At 41.8% G+C, this 16139-nt stretch overlaps 1 protein-coding gene and 1 pseudogene across 2 annotated transcripts in view; one reads left to right on the top strand and one right to left on the bottom strand.

Annotated features, from left to right (window-relative positions):
• Positions 1-2799, bottom strand: part of LOC106696325 (translationally-controlled tumor protein-like) — a 20740-nt gene extending 17941 nt beyond the window's left edge. For both annotated transcript variants that reach the window (XM_014452118.2, XM_014452117.2), the window contains exon 1: positions 2661-2799. The gene's annotated coding sequence lies outside the window, so the exon portion shown is untranslated. The remainder of the gene's footprint in view (positions 1-2660) is intronic.
• An 8296-nt stretch (positions 2800-11095) lies between these two features.
• On the top strand, positions 11096-11926 carry LOC102432276 (annotated as a pseudogene).
• Positions 11927-16139: the final 4213 nt, after the last annotated feature.

The raw sequence follows: 16139 nt of genomic DNA on the forward strand, positions 1-16139 counted from the left end.
GGGGGGCTGTTCCTCAGCCTGACCTACTCCCTCTCACAGTCTTGGACCCCTCGGGGGAATGTCCACCTGCTGGCTTAGGCCGTTCCCTAGGGGATCGGGCCTAAAATGGCAGTCAGACATCCCTCTGGCAGTCCAGGAGCCCTTGGGGAAGTCTGACTGTGGAGGAGGTAGGAGAGGCTCCCGCCACCACCACTGCGCTCACAGCCATCAGCCCAACTTGTGGCTGAGCAGAGCTCCCCCTATGGGAGTGCACTGACCACCAGGGGGCAGCTCCTGCATTGAGTTTCTGCCCCCTGGTGGTCAGGGTGCATCATAGCGACTGGTCATTCCCCGTTGTGCCACTGTTAGGGTCAATTTGCATGTTACCCTTTTATTATATAGGATCCTTTCAATTTGTTACTGGATTCCTGAATACTGCATCTCTCTGTGAAAAGAGTTTCACAGATTACACGAAAACAGGGTGGCTGTGGTCCCTTCCCTGCCTCCCACCTTTTAAACTGCATTGGCAGAAAGGAACACCTAGTGCAAAATTTCTTTGAAGTTACATACTTGATTTTAGAAATGTGAGCATTTTCTATTTTACTCTGCTAGTTGTCTACGGATGTTTCAGTACAAAAACATTTTTATATTGTGTCCCATAATGTAAATTATTCCTGTAAGATCTGACCTGTCCCGTGAACTTTGCCCACTGTAGCCTTTTATTGCATGTCCCTGGAGATATAGTTACCCTAGCTGGAGAAGCAGGACCTTGAATTATGTATAATAAAGTAGAGATGTACACATTTAGAAATTCTCAATAAATCCTTTTGTAATTCATTAAAAAATAAAAAATTCTCCCAGGGATTATTTATATATGCATGTATATATACTGTTAACATAAAAATATTGTTATTTTCCTCTTGGGGTTCCCTTAAATTCATCATTTTCCCTTTTGTTCAGTAACTGTTTCATTTAGTTCTAAATACATATCAGACTTCTGAAAAAAAAAGTGTGGGCATCACTGATTTTAAAATCTCTATCAGGTGAATTGGGACCAAATTGATCAGTAAAATATGTTGTCCCTTAACATGCCCTAATTGAAAGGGGACAAGTTCTCATTTTAAAGCAGCCATTGGCTGCTTAGACATCCCTACCATTTGTACAGAAGCTTTACTCGGAGGGAGAGGGAAACATAGATGTGCAGGGTTAGTAACAGATAAAGGAGCCGCAGTATCTACAAGGGCCTTAGTAACTTCCCCTTTCAAGATAATTTCAATTTATCCTAAAATATTAGTAAGGCGAAGGGGAAAATAACCTCTCACTTCAGGTTTTCTTTTTAAACAGTCTTTCTTATGGTGACCTGGCTTTTTACAGCAAAAGACTCCTCTGCAGTTTCACAGCAGACCTTATTTAGTAGTTCTGTTGCCTTGTTTGTAGAAACCAGTAGGTGTATTAATTGGAATAGGTCAGAATAGCCAGGATTACATGTTCTAACAGTTAAATTTTTGTGAATCCACCAGGGTCCAGGTAAAGTCGGGAACAATCGCTGGTTCCTCTCTAGCTGAGACCAGCTTTTTTCCAAAGGGAGCTGTTAGAATTCCTGTTCTCGTTTTTCTTCAAGTCAGTGGTAGTAGAGGAGACAGAAGGGGAAGAGGAGAGAGGAAAGGGCAAGTCCTGACAAGGAAACTCAGAAAAGAAGGGGTGTAGGCATTTGTTAACTTCAGAATAGTTCTGAGACAGTCTCTAAAATTTCTTATTAGTTTCCATCCCCCCCTTTTTTTAAGAATATTTTTTTCTATGCTTTTCCTTAGAAGCTTCTAATTTCCAAATCAGAATATGATTCCCATATTGTGATTCAATTTAATTTCAGAGCTGGCATTTTTCTAATTTCTGCATGCAAAATATTAATGTAGGTACCCCAAAACAACTGCCTTTTGGCCATTTCTAAGTTGATATTTTCTAGTTAAATCTTCACATTTCTGTAAAGCACTTGCAAGTAAAGGCTTCCTCTCAGGAGTATTAAATGAGGGCTGGGGATTAGGAGCTTCTGGCCTTGGAGGCACAACTTCCCATGTTAATTTTTTTTTTTGGGTGGGGGGCAGATATCTGTAGTCTGAGCAAATTTTCTAGACATGTTATGCAGTGGGTCAGTTTCTCTCCTGGCTGTCTAAAACCACAGGAAAGGTTCAGGGCCCGGGCAGACCAAGCCTTATGGTGGCCCCCAAGACAGCCATTTAGTTAATTACAGTTGAGTTGGGGCTTCCCTAGGGGGCTCCTGCACATCTGACACCTCCACAAAGATTCTTAGTCACCTAAGAACACCCAAGAAAACTTCAGGTTTTCTTTTTAAACAATCTTTAGGATGAACTTCTACACGTCCCCCAGGAGTGCTTCCCTGGAGGGAAGATGTGCCCTTTATCTTCACAGCTGGATGAGCTCAGCTCATTTATATGGCATAGGTTTTCGTTCAGACTCTCAGAAAGCAATTCCAATTGAAAAGCCAACATCAAAACCAGCCACCCATTTTTTCCCTCCAGTCCCGCCTTAGCCTGGGTTCTGTCAACGCTTAACCTGGGTTCTGTCAACCCAGGTTCCACCTTGAGGATTTTAAAACACAGCTCAAATAAAGTCAGACCCTCTACGAAAGCAAGGGAAGGTCCTAGATCCAAGAGACAACTCACCCAAATTCACCCAATGGGTGGGGAACCCGCGGGCTCAATGGGACCCTTGCTGGATCCTGGCACTGGGTTCGAGTCCTCTGAATAGTCCTGAGTGAGCTTCTTTGGAATCCTGCTGACTATGCCAAGTAATGGCAACGAAAAACATTGAAACCTGTAGAGAATTTTTGTGAGTTTATTTGAGTGAAGTTGTAGACAATTGCAGGGAAGGGAAGCAGTATCTCAGCGGAATGGGATAGTGCTCCAGAGAATGGCAGGTTTCATCTATTTTTACACATTGCAATCCAAGGAGGGGACGTAGATGTGTTACATGAAATCCATTGGTGATAGACTAGAGAGGTGGGAGAAAGCAAAGTGGGAAAACCCCTGGGATCGGATAAAAAGTAAAATGATAGACACATACTTAGGTGGGTGCAGGATAGTCAACAGTCAACAATTAACATGATAACTATAACAATGAAGGAACCCAAGGGGTCCTGAAAAAGGGAAGTTACAAGTTACCCAGACATTTCAAGAGTATGTTATCATAGATGCGAAAAGACAGATAGGCTCAGTTAAGGTAAAGGTTGACCTTGTCAGTGAGGATACTGGCTTAGGATGTAACTACCCACCACAACTGCTTTTAATTTCAGACCATCCTTTGTGGTTACTTTAGGTCTCTGAGTTTTCAAGACTGCCATGCAGGCCTTCCCTGAGCTTGTCAGGTTAGCATATGGCCCCTTTCGTCCACAATACACATATTTATATTATATTTTATAAATGCTATATGCTATAAATATAACATAAATATTATATATACATATATGTATTTCTTTTGATTTCAAACACCTCAGCCTTAAGACCTTAGATGTCTCATATAACAAGTGAAGGGGGTCATTACTGACCTCTAATTTCATTTATGTCTAAAAATACCATGCTCCAGGGTTTAGCAATTCTTTTAAGTGGACATTTTCTCAGAACGTGGAGGAAGTAAGCTCCAAATGCTGGGCACAAGAAGGAACTGGTCAGAGAAGTGAAAGTGGCACGAACTCGTGGGAAAAACATGCTGAGTTTCTTAGGTTTCATGATAGTCAGGGAGAGTTGGATGTGATTAGGTATATGTCCCAGACTTCGGTAAGACGGATGTAAAAATGTTGATAAATGGTAGGACTCCCTCGACAGAGACTCCAAAGAGAAGGTGACAAGCGTTTGGGACAAGTGCTTCAAAATGAATTCTGGATCTTGCAGACAAGGATGATGTTGGATAGGAGGAAAAAGGAGTTATCTCAAGAGACACATTTGGCAGCCTAGTAAATACTCAAATAAACTCAGATATCAAAGACAGGCACAAAAGATGGAAGAGGATTAAATTTCAAGTGTGGCCCTGAATTGAAAGGCAATTGTCAGGAAGTTTAATACTTAGAATGATGTGATACTTATGAGAAATTTCAAAGGCATTAAAGAAAACAAAATCAAATTTATTGAGATATAATTTATATGTAATGAAACACATATAGTTAAGTAAACAGTTTGATGAGCTTTGACAAATGTATCTACCTGTCAAGATACAGAACATTTTCAACAATCTTAAAAGTTCCCTGTGCCCCATTGCAGCCAGTCCCAGGAGACCTGATTTCTATCACTTGACTAGTTTTGCCAATTCTAGAACTTCATATACATAGAATCATACAGTTTGCATACCTCCCTTTGTCTTCTCAGTATAATGTGATGTGATGAAAAGAACTAAGAGCAGGAAGGAGTAGAGTTTGATCCTTAGAGCCTGAGTTAATCGATAATGAGTAAATGTGGAATTTCTCTCTGCTGGGCTAGCATACTCTGAGATAAGAAGGAGGACTTTTGGGACATAGACCTTAAAATTGATGTGCTCAGCTTCATAGAACGTCATCAGCCTATGGCTTCTGTTCCACAACCTTCACCATTTTCCCACTGATAAGGGGGAGGGAGTGGCAGTAAGTTATTAAAAAAACTGTGGATGTACCAAGACCAGCAGCTGAGAGGTAATTTCAGAGCTTGCCTACAGACATTGTGTAAGAAGACGGCTGCCTCAAATCTACTAGATTTCAAGAAGAGCTAACTTGTTCTATCTGTTTACACTATTTGACTAAATCAATTACAATCAAATGTGGACATGTTTTGCTATGAGTGTTGTCAACGTGAAAAACATTCAAACCTGTAAAGAATTTTTTGTGAGTTTATTTGAGCCAAATTATGGACGATTGCCGGGAAGCAGAACCTCAAGGGATTGAGATAACACTCCAAAGAATGGCAGGTTTTCATCTATCCTGCAATAGAACAAAAATCAGAGAAGATCTGAGCAATTCATCTCTGTTTTCCTGTACTCGTAGGCAATGCAGCTGCCAGAATGGTGGCTGGATTCCTGGATTATGGGGGTTCTGGTTTGCCCAGCGTTTTTCTAGTTGTAGCACAGACAGTCCCAACACCTAGGAAACTACTCAGTCCTGAGCAAACAGGATGTTCGGTCACCTAGAATGCAATGTGCACTCCTTAACCCCCACACAAATCCTGGTGAGCTTCAGCTGGATTCATGCCATTCAGACCAGGGTTGAGGGTGCCCTGCAGGGAGATAAACGATAATAATGACTAAGAGTAGGGGCTGGACAGCAGATCCTTGTTCTGGCCCTTGGTAGGTATGGTGGCCCAGAATTCCTCTCTGTGAGGCTCTGATTAGGGTGGGCCATGAGAGACACTTTCATTCAAGGACCTCTGAGTCTAAATTCACTTAGGTAGAGAAGCTGAGTTAACGGCAGTGACTTGCCACTAGGACAACTCAAACCAGGTTTTTGGCTACCAGACCTAGAGTTCTCCCTGTTATATAGATCAAGCCATCGGGCAGGCTACTCATCTATTTTGATCAGTTAGCTACTGCCAAACAGCTTTGTGAGCTGAAGCATTCTGCTTACTGATGTCCTTGCCTACCTTTACGCCAGCTGTGCCCACACACCTTGTCTTTGGCAGTTTAATGATGCCACCTGGCCTCTGCTACTCTGGGATCCCATGATCCCCGTGGAAATGAGCAGGCTCCTCTTGGTGGACCCATCCCATCCCCTACAGTCACACTTAGCCTATAAAAGAGAGCAAACACAGAGCTTTCCAGGAAGGCGGGTGCCTTCAGGACAGGAGTGCTTTCTGACCTTTGCCTGGAATTTTGTTGGGAGGTGGACACACAGGTTACACATGTGCAGCCGGTCCAATGTTCCTATCTCTCTAAGCCTTGGGTTTCCCCCTCCACATGATGCCCAGAAAGCTCTCCAGGAAGAGAATTTGGCCTGACCTAGTGCTACATTCCACTCTTCTTGTTCTAACATCTTTAGGATGAACTCCTACACGTCCCCCAGGTTTCTGATGACACATGCTAGAACACTGTGGCAGTTTTCTTAGTGTGTAGATTGTATCTTCCTGGGTCACAGTGTATGCCTGTCCTGCTGGAATATGCTGAGATTTAACCTTGGTTATGTGTCTAGTCTTATAGGGGCTGATTGGATTGGGACTTGAACAGAATGAAAGACCCCTTTCTTTCTTTTTTTCTTAATCCTCTCCTGTGGATATTTTCCCATTGATTTTTAGAGAGCATGGAAAGGAGAGAGAGAGACAGAGAGAGAGAGAAACATAGATGTGAGAGAGACAGCAATTGGTTGCCTCCCACACGCGCCTGACTGGGCCAGGGACCAAGCCCTCAACTGGGCACGTGCCCTCCACTAGAATCCAGCCCCTGATGCTTCAGTCTGGGAACTGACGCTCCAATCACAGAGCCAAACAGGCCAGAGCTGAAAGACCCCTTTCAATATGTCTGCCCCAAATGTGGTTTTCACGAGTATTCACACAAAGCAAGCATGTCAAACTCGAGGCCCACGGGCCGCATGTGGCCCACAATGAATATTTTTGTGGCCCAGCCAATATAACGGTATGTAAGAAACGTTTTAATAAAAATTTTGTAACTTAATTTTTACAATATCCTGTTATACATAATTATTAATAACGAACTACAATGTTCGCTAACGGCTGATTATTATAATCGTGTTGCATTAATTTCCTTTACTCGCCTTACACTCAGGCGCACCACTTCTCTCCACTAATACTAGCAGTGAATATTTTAGCAGCCGATTGCCATGTCATTAGTCTTGGACTGACTTGTTTGGTGTGCGCAACAGGAAATATTTCACTTTCAGAGAATAAGAAAAATAGATTTATTTGCGTTACACTTATTAATTTGTGCAGTTATTCAGTGTCTGGTAAGTTAATGTTCAAGAAAAAATATTAATTTTTATTAAAATGTTCTATTATTTTATGTTAACGATTACTCATTTATTTCAGCCTGTTGTATTCAGCATGTCTCTATCGAAATAAACCTACATTTCTATGAGAATTGAAGCTTTTGTTTTTTTGCGGCTCACATAAACTTTGTTTATTTGGCCCGTGTTAGCCTTTGAGTTTGACATGCTTGATGTAAAGGAAGGCTAGTTTGCAGGCTGCTTCCTCAGGAAAGAGAGGCTCAGAAACTAAATCCAACCATTGTTTTCACTCAGCAACCCATACAATGAAATTTTATGTTTAATTTCCAGCAATATCAGCCCTCTGGGTAAAAAGAAAAGGCTCTTTTAGGGCTGTCATGAAGCTTTTTGCTTCTCCAACTGTGACTTGAGCTGAGAGTCAAAAGGTTTGAGGTTGTCATTTTCTTTCTCTAAGTACTCAAAGGCACTCAGAAAAATCAGTCTCACACCACATTCCCTATGGCCATCACTGACTTCCATAAAGTCAAGTACAACCAGTTGGGCTTCTAAGACATTTGCTTCAGTTGACACTTCATTACAGTCAAACACAGGTGATTGATTGTGATGTCCCAGGGATTACCAGCTCCCCATTTCCCATTGGCAAGGGGCACAGCACTGTGCGAAACATCCAAGGGCATGATAAACCCAACCCCCAATTTCATCTTTACAAGTCTACCTCTTAGGATTGCTCCCAGTACCAGTTCTGTATCAGTCTGACTGTACCAGAGAAAGTCCAAGCATAATTTGAACAGGAAAAGTTTAATATAAAGAATTATCAAGTATAACTGTATAATAGGGGCAAAGAGAACTCTAAAGAATACCCAGGGCTGAGGAAAGTGCCCAAAGAAGAAACAAACTCAGAAGGGGTCTCTCCCCTCAAGCTGGAACTCAAACCTTATTGGAGAAGGTGTGGTTATAGCCCTCTGGTTGATGGCCACGTTGCTGGTCTATAGCTACCAGACAAGCAGGAAATACCCTTCTTGGGGACAGGGGGGCTGAGCCTGGCCAGGAAACCATAGTCAGGACTGGTAAGCAAGAAACATCCCCTGGGGTACATGTGGGCAAGACTGGCAAGCCACTCTGGAGTGCAGGAGGGCGAAGGCTGGTGATAGGCCTGTGAAGAGATTTTGGGCAAAAAAATCCATTTTACAGCTGGAGTCAGCAGGGCTTCAGCAATATGCTCACTGTGCTGTATTGGGGCTGTGAGCTTGCCTTTATGTGCACAGCTGGTTTATTCCTTCACTAGGGCTGTCATAACGAAGTACCATAGATTGGGTAGCTTAAACAACAGAAATGTTTCCTTGAGGCTAGAATTCAAGAAAAAAAAAAGGTGTTCTCAGGGTTGATTTATTCTGAGACCTTTCTCCTTGGCTTGTAGATGACCATCTTCTAGTGTCTTCTTAAGGTCTCCCATCTGTGATCTCCTTTTCTTATAAGGACACCTGTCATATTGGATTAGGGCCCATCCTAATGGCCTCATTTAACTTTAATTACCCCCTTTATAGACCCTAAATCCAAATACACTCACATTCTAAGGTACTGAGGATTAGGACTTCAATGTGTGAATTTGGCCTACAACAGCTGGGGAGGAGCATTGCTGGATGTCCCCACCAAATGCTGCCAACAACCACATGTAGATGCAAGAAGCAAATGGAAACACTCCTGAATCAGGAAGAGGAGCGCTTTGCTCCTGCAGGGTCCCTCCAATGCCCTCTACTAGCAAAATGAATATCATGGTCATTGCCAAAGAAATGCTTATAGGGTCCAGCTCCACTATTGCAGAGCAGACAATGAAGGTTGAATTTAGAGCTTAGAGTCAATAAGTTGATAACTAGCATGGTGGTTCTTCATTTCTGTGAGCTTCCTGATGTTCTCTCCATACGTTGTCTGCCAAGATTGACCAGTTCACAACTAAGAACACTGACACATTTGTTTTCCATTTTTTCTTTTGCCAGCAGTTGTGCCTGATTGCACTTTCAAGTTATCATTTTGGTATAAATAGACCAAATTTCCCACAGTGTTTTATAATTTTGATAAGTATAGATTAAAATAATCTGAATTTACAATGTGGCATGGCTATGGACCATGGAAACAAGGCCAGAAAAATAGCTTTCAGTTGGCTGTTCATAGCTTCTTGATTCATCCCTGTTTCAAGGCTGATACTCTTGTGGTTTCTTCTCCCTAGAACATTCTTGCTCCTGTTCAACTGACTCTGAGAATTTCTTCCCTGGCACACTATCAAAAATAACTTCCCTTCCCTGTAACTCTCTTTTCCTTTACCAAACTTTATTTTTCTTTATAATAATTTACGACTATCTCAAATTATGCTATTTTTAATAATACATTTATTTATTACATTTATTCTATGCATTTATTTACTCATTTATTTGTTATTAAAATGCAACCTCCAATGGAGAAAAGAAAATCTCTTCAAAAAATGGTGCTGGGAAAATTGGAGAGCCACATGCAAACAAAATGAAACTAGATTACAGTTTATTCCCTGTGTACAAAAAATAATTCAAAATGAATCAAAGACCTAAATATAAGACCTGAAATAATAAATTATACAGAAGAAAATATAGGTGCTAAACTTATGGACCTTGGTTGTAGAGAACATTTTATGAATTTGACCTCAAAAGGCAAGGGAAGTAAAAGCAAAAACAAATGAATGTCACTAATCATCAGAGAGATGCAAATTAAAGTGTGTATTGCTATATATCAAAAATATAATGCTAGCCACTAATGTAATTTTTAAAAAATTTAGTAGCCACATTTAAAAAGAAAAAAGAAATAGGTAAAATTAGTTTTAATAATATATTGTATTTAACTCAATATACAAAAATTTGATTTTAGCTTAAAATCAATAAACAAATTACTAATGAGATATTTTGCATTTTTTCATATGAGGTCTTTGGAATCTGGTGTGTATTTTATACTCATAGGGCATCTAGATTCATACCAGCCACATTTCACACGCTGAATCGCCTCATGTAGCCAGGGTCTACCATAATGGACAGCATACCTCAACATGGCAGATTGTGAGCTTATCTAATTCATTTCTGTGTCTGCAGCAACTAGCCCATGTCCAGAGTATGAGATGCTCAACAAATGTTTGATGCTTGAATAGTACACATTAATGAGAACAACTACAAACATGTTAAACATGTTACCTTCTCCATGGAAAAGATAGTTCTGTCTAAACCAGCGATTCTCAACCTGTGGGTCATTGACTCTTTTGGGTCATTGTTGGGGAAGGAGTTATATTGACCCCTGAGGACTATAAGCTTAATAGAATTAATTCTCTGCCTAATAAAGTCAGTGGGCCTGTTTATAAGATAAGGACCCAGAATGAGGGCCAGGAATAATCTCTAGAGCAGCGGTTCTCAACCTGTGGGTCGCCGAACGACCCTTTCACAGGGGTCACCTAAGACCACCGGAAAACACATATATAATTACATATTGTTTTTGTGATTAATCACTATGCTTTAATTATGTTCAATTTGTAACAATGAAATTGGGGGTCACCACAACATGAAGAACTGTATTAAAGGGTCGCGGCATTAGGAAGGTTGAGAACCACTGGTCTAAACCAAGAAATCAAAAATCCCTTTATTAATAAAATGATGATGTTGTAAAATGAGAACACAGTCCAGGTTTGTCAAATATTACATTTGGGGGATAGGATCAACAAGGCAGCATGTATTAACCGCAATAACCAAATGGGCAACATACGGGCAATTTACAAAGGAGAAATACAAATGTCTTATAAACATTTTGAAAAATATTTGTCTACACTAGTAACCACAGAAATGTAAGCAGGATAATGTATTATTCTTGCCTGTGTAATTGAGAATTAAAAAATGATGTCTTAGTGTTGGCTAGAATCTGCAAGTGAAAAGGTAATTTGAGAAAATATATCCAAAATCTTAAAAATGTGCACATCATCACACCCAACCCTTTACCCCCACTCTACGATCCCTGGTTACGATCCCTGGTAATGTGCGCATAGGAGTTTATCCTATGGAAATAATCACAGGTGTGCCCAACGATATGAATCTAATCATAATGCTCAATGTTTGTGAGGGAGGGGAAAAGATAAAAGCCTATGTGTTCAATAATATGATTAGTTAAATATAGTACATGCATATAATTAAAAACCTAGGGCTTCGCCGGACTGCGCGGCCGGACGCCGGCGTCATGGAGGAGTGCGCTCGGGAGCCCTGCCCATGGCGAATTGTGGATGATTGCGGTGGAGCCTTCACTATGGGTGTCATCGGTGGTGGAGTCTTCCAGGCCATCAAGGGCTTCCGCAACGCCCCTGTCGGAATTCGGCACCGATTGAGAGGTAGTGCCAATGCTGTGAGGATCCGAGCCCCTCAGATTGGAGGTAGCTTCGCAGTGTGGGGGGGCCTGTTCTCCACCATCGACTGTGGCCTGGTGTGTGTGCGGGGCAAGGAGGATCCCTGGAAATCCATCACCAGTGGAGCGTTGACTGGGGCTGTGCTGGCTGCCCGCAGTGGCCCATTGGCCGTGATGGGCTCGGCAATGATGGGGAGCATCCTGTTGGCCCTCATCGAGGGTGTTGGCATCCTCCTCACTCGCTACACTGCCCAGCAGTTCCGCAACGCACCCCCGTTCCTGGAGGATCCCAACCAGCTGCCCTCTAAGGAAGGGACCCCAGCCTCGGGCTATCCCAGCTACCACTGAGGAAGTGACCGCCTGTCACCACCATCGTGGGAGTTCCTCTTTGGTTCCCTCCCCGATGATCTACCTCGAAGGGAGGGCTGGCTCCCAGTTGGCCCTGGGACTCTCCAGAGAGGGCCTCTACTCTCTGTTCCCTTGTCCCAGGGTGGGGTGGGGCACCCCAGCTGCCCTTCTCTCAGGGCACCCCAGCCCCACCCCATACTCAAATGTAACAAGCTCTTACCCCAGACCCTTCCTGTTCGCCCTGATGAGTATTTAAAACCAGTTTTGAAAAAACAAACAAACAAACAAAAAACCCTAGGAAACCAATAAACACTCATGTTTTGAAAGATTTAATGTCATGGGAAAACATTAAGTGAAAAAAGTAGATTTTGAAAAGGAGGTACAGTGTGGCTCCAATTTTATGAAAAATATGTTTATATGCCTATTAAAAGTCTAGATGACTAGCAGTGTGCTAATAGTGCATATCTTTTTGGATAATGATGCTAAAAATGAATTTTATTTTCCCCTTTGGATTTTTTTTTTGTATTTCTGGACTTCCCACAATGTACATATGTTACATTAGGAAAAATGCAGTATATATTACTTTTAAAAGAGAGAAGAAAAGAAAACTGGGTTTAATTTCATGCCCTTTATCAGTTATTTCTGAAGACAAACAAGGTGGCATTACTCTCCCAGGTCATATGTTTCTGATCATGAGAAGGTGTGGCAACTCATTGCTCAATGTTACAGGAGGGCTTTGGACATCATTGGTTAAGAAACTAACATTACAAGAAGCTTTTGGACATCATTGATTAAGAAACTATGTTGGTTTAATAGGAAGATGGAGATATGACTGTTTTATAGTGTGACTTCCCGGTAGCCTAGGGGATGTCGCAATGCCAGTGTTCTGTTGGGGTTGGCTTTCTTTCTTAGGACTAATTTTTTTCAGACAAGGATTGGGCAAGGATTGTCACTTAAAGGAAGACATGAAAGTCTGAGGCTGCAGCTACAAGCCTTCCTTTAGTACTCAATCCTTTATTTTGGAAAGAACTTATTAAATAATAATAATCTTTCCTTTGTTTTTATAGGGGCTACAAAAAGTTATCTTGAAGTCTATTTTTAAAATGTAAATATTAAAAGGTAAAAATAACACTGGAATAGGTAAAGATTATATTCATAGATTAGCTTAAAACATGAAATTTAGAACCATTGCCCATTTAATTTTATTATAAAGCAATGTTATAATAACCTAGTACCCATGACCTGTCTTTCTATTTTTGTTTCTTTAGTCTTCATTATACATATTTTTACATGGTTTTAATCTTGTGTACATGAAAAATATCTATATTTTTATTATGGCACCTCATATTGTGAATTTTTATATGTTGTTGAATGACATTAAGAATTTCTAATTATTGAAGCTAACACCAAGTCTGGCAAGTACTTAATATTAGCTCATTGATGGATAATAAATCACAAACATTTATTGAGTATCTACAATATCATGTATTGGGGTTATTTTAATGAATAAGATCAAGTCCCAGTTATCATGGAATCTTCATTCTAGTAGCTGGAGACATGGTTTTTAAATCCAGGAGAAGGGTACTATTTTTAGCTTCATTTGAGAAACTGAACCAGGTAACTGGCCCAAGATCATCCAAGTAACAGGTGTTCAAGCAGAGATTCAAGCAAGCTGTTTTCTGGACTTGCAACTCCTCAGCTCTTACCAACCAAGCGCTCTGGCAGTTCAGGGGACAGGTCAATCAGAACTTGAATAATTGTTGTGTTAGCTTACTTGTTTCTGCTATAACAAATTACCACAAACTTAGTGGCTTAAAAGAAGACACATTTCTGATCTTAAAATTCTGGAGGTCATAAGTCCCAGTTCAGTTTCACTGGGCTAAAATCAAAGTGTCAGCAAGGCTGGTTCTCTTAGAGGCTCTACGAGGAAATGTGTCGTTTTTCTCAGCTTCTAAAGGCTACTTGCATTCCTTGGCTCCTGACCCCTTCCTTGTATCACTCTAACTTCCTGCTTCCATTGTCACATCTCCTACTAGTGACTTTGACCTTCTTGCCTCCCTTTTATAAAGACCCCGTGATTCCTTTGCACCCTGGATAAACCAGACTCCCGTCCCTACCTCAAATCCTTCTCAATCACATCTGCAGTGCCCTCTTACCACAGAAGGTAATGTAGTTACTGGTTCTGGGGACTAGGGCATGGACATCTTTGGAGGTTTTTGTTCAGCCTGCCTGCTGTCAGGGATAAAACTTGTGCTCCTTTAGGAAAGAAAGGTAGGATTGGTGTGGAAAAGTGAGAACTTCCTAGTGAACTCCACTTGTAATCTTTTGTGTGCCAGGTTTAGTACTAGGACTTCATATTTATATTAAGCCCGCCAGGGCTGCCGTAACAAAGCACCATGGACTGGGTGGCTTAAACAACAGGTTATTTCCTCACAGTTCTTGAGGCCGGAAATCTGAGATCAAGGTGTTGGCAGGGTTGGTTTCTAGATTGTAAAGGCCTCCAGAGTCAGGCCACACCTTATCAGGGTTGCAGTTGGACTTCTCCCTGTGCATTCAGTGTGTAGTGTCTCTGTGTGTGTCCAGATTTCCTCTTATAAGGACACCAGTTATAATGGATTAGGGCTCACTCTAATGACATTTAAACTTAATAACCTCCTTAAAGACCTTATCACCAAGTAGTTACATTCTGAGTTACTGGGGGATTAGGACTTTAATATGTGAATTTGGGGGCAATACAATTCAGCCCATCACAGGCTTTAATATGATAGCCTCGTTTAATCCTCACAACACAGCCCAAATTTGGCAGGTGAAAGAGAATGTGGTGATGGAGGGTGGTTTGTCACTTGCCTGAGGTCCGCAGCTGAGAGGGACGATGCAGATGCACACGCAGGCGTGTCTGCTCCAAGTCAGGCTCTCGCCATCCTTCCTAATGGCTGTCAGGCGTTGTGGTGACGGAGCGGGGCAGAGGGGTGTGGCCAGGGGCAGTGAAGGGACCAGCCCAAGGGCAAGAGTGCATGTTGATTTGGGGGAAATAGTAGGGTGTGGCCTGGCTCTGGAGGCCTTTGCAATCTAGAACCAAAGAGCAATTTAGCAAAGAAAACCACGTAGAGGGAGAGGCAGTGTGTGTCACAATTTTCAGACTCCAGCCAGATTTTCTGTGGCCCCACCCAACCTCCATCCCCACCATAAACTTACAACCTCAGGACGACTCTGCCACAGAAGACTGGGCAGGGGCTCTCTTCATGGAGCGAATCTCCCAAGAGATGACTGGTGTCACCCATCTTAAGCTACAATACCCCTCATGACTGTGTGATAGACAACCCTGATACTAGATTGATGACGGTTGCACTTCTTTGCCGCCCTGAATTGTTTTATGTCCATGATTTTAGAGGCTAATAATGTACTTCACCACATCCCCCTGCCACCTGCCACTTACCCATTTATTTTACTTTTTCAGCCTTTCTACCTAGGAGAAATTAAAAGGAATTAAAATAATTCAACAAAATTTAAGTAGCTTTTTGACAGCAAGCAAATCTATGAATTTTTAACTATATTCTCCTGTCCCCATTTATCACAAATGGCTGTGGGAGTTTTATCAATTCTAAAATTTGTTCCATATCAACTTCTGTCAACTTACTTAGAAAAATGAAATAAAATGGAAACATATTGCATTTTACCTCCTCTAATTGGAATCAGTGCTAATAGGTTAACATTTTAAAATATAGGATGATCTGAAAATTATGTAGCCAACCTGAACAGATTACATAGATTTTTGGCAAATTCTGTAGCCAGTCCTCACTAGAATCATTCTTTTTGAGGAGGAAACTGGTCTTGCAGAACTTATCTAAATGCAGAGGCCATGGAACTGTGAACAATGCACTGCCCTGGGAGGGAGGGTTGTTATGCTGGTGCCAGGATGGACAATCGGATGTGGCCGGATACCTGGGGGCCCTCCTGCAGGGCCAGGGGCATATCTGCAAGACAAAGACCCCAGCGGGATACACACACATACATACACACACACACACACACACACACACACAGGCTCTCTGCATGTTTCTTCACTCTGATTTGGAAATTATTCCCCGAGTCCACTCGTGTTAATAAATGGGGTCCCTCCCTTTCTCTAAAGGTAAGGTATGTTTCTATTCCCCCTCTTCAATGCATTGCTGCTATAGCCGAGTACTATTACAGTTGCTCTGTCACGGGGAAGTATTTAGGACGCAGCTTAGATGATACCCAGGGATCTGGTAGATCTGTCTACATTGAGGAACCATTGGGATGCATTAAGGGCTTCCCATTGCAGGCTAGCCACTCTCTCAGTGTTTGCTGAATAAACAGTTCACTACATTTCCCTCTGCCCATTTATCAGTGTCTGATGAGTGTTCTGTGTCTGCTGCATCGTCATCATGCAATTCAGCTTTTATTGCTGCCCACAACTAACATACACAAATGACTGCCTCCCCATAATACCCCATTGTCCATG

Source organism: Myotis lucifugus, unplaced genomic scaffold, assembly GCF_000147115.1.
Source record: "Myotis lucifugus unplaced genomic scaffold, Myoluc2.0 scaffold_12, whole genome shotgun sequence".
Taxonomy (NCBI): domain Eukaryota; kingdom Metazoa; phylum Chordata; class Mammalia; order Chiroptera; family Vespertilionidae; genus Myotis; species Myotis lucifugus.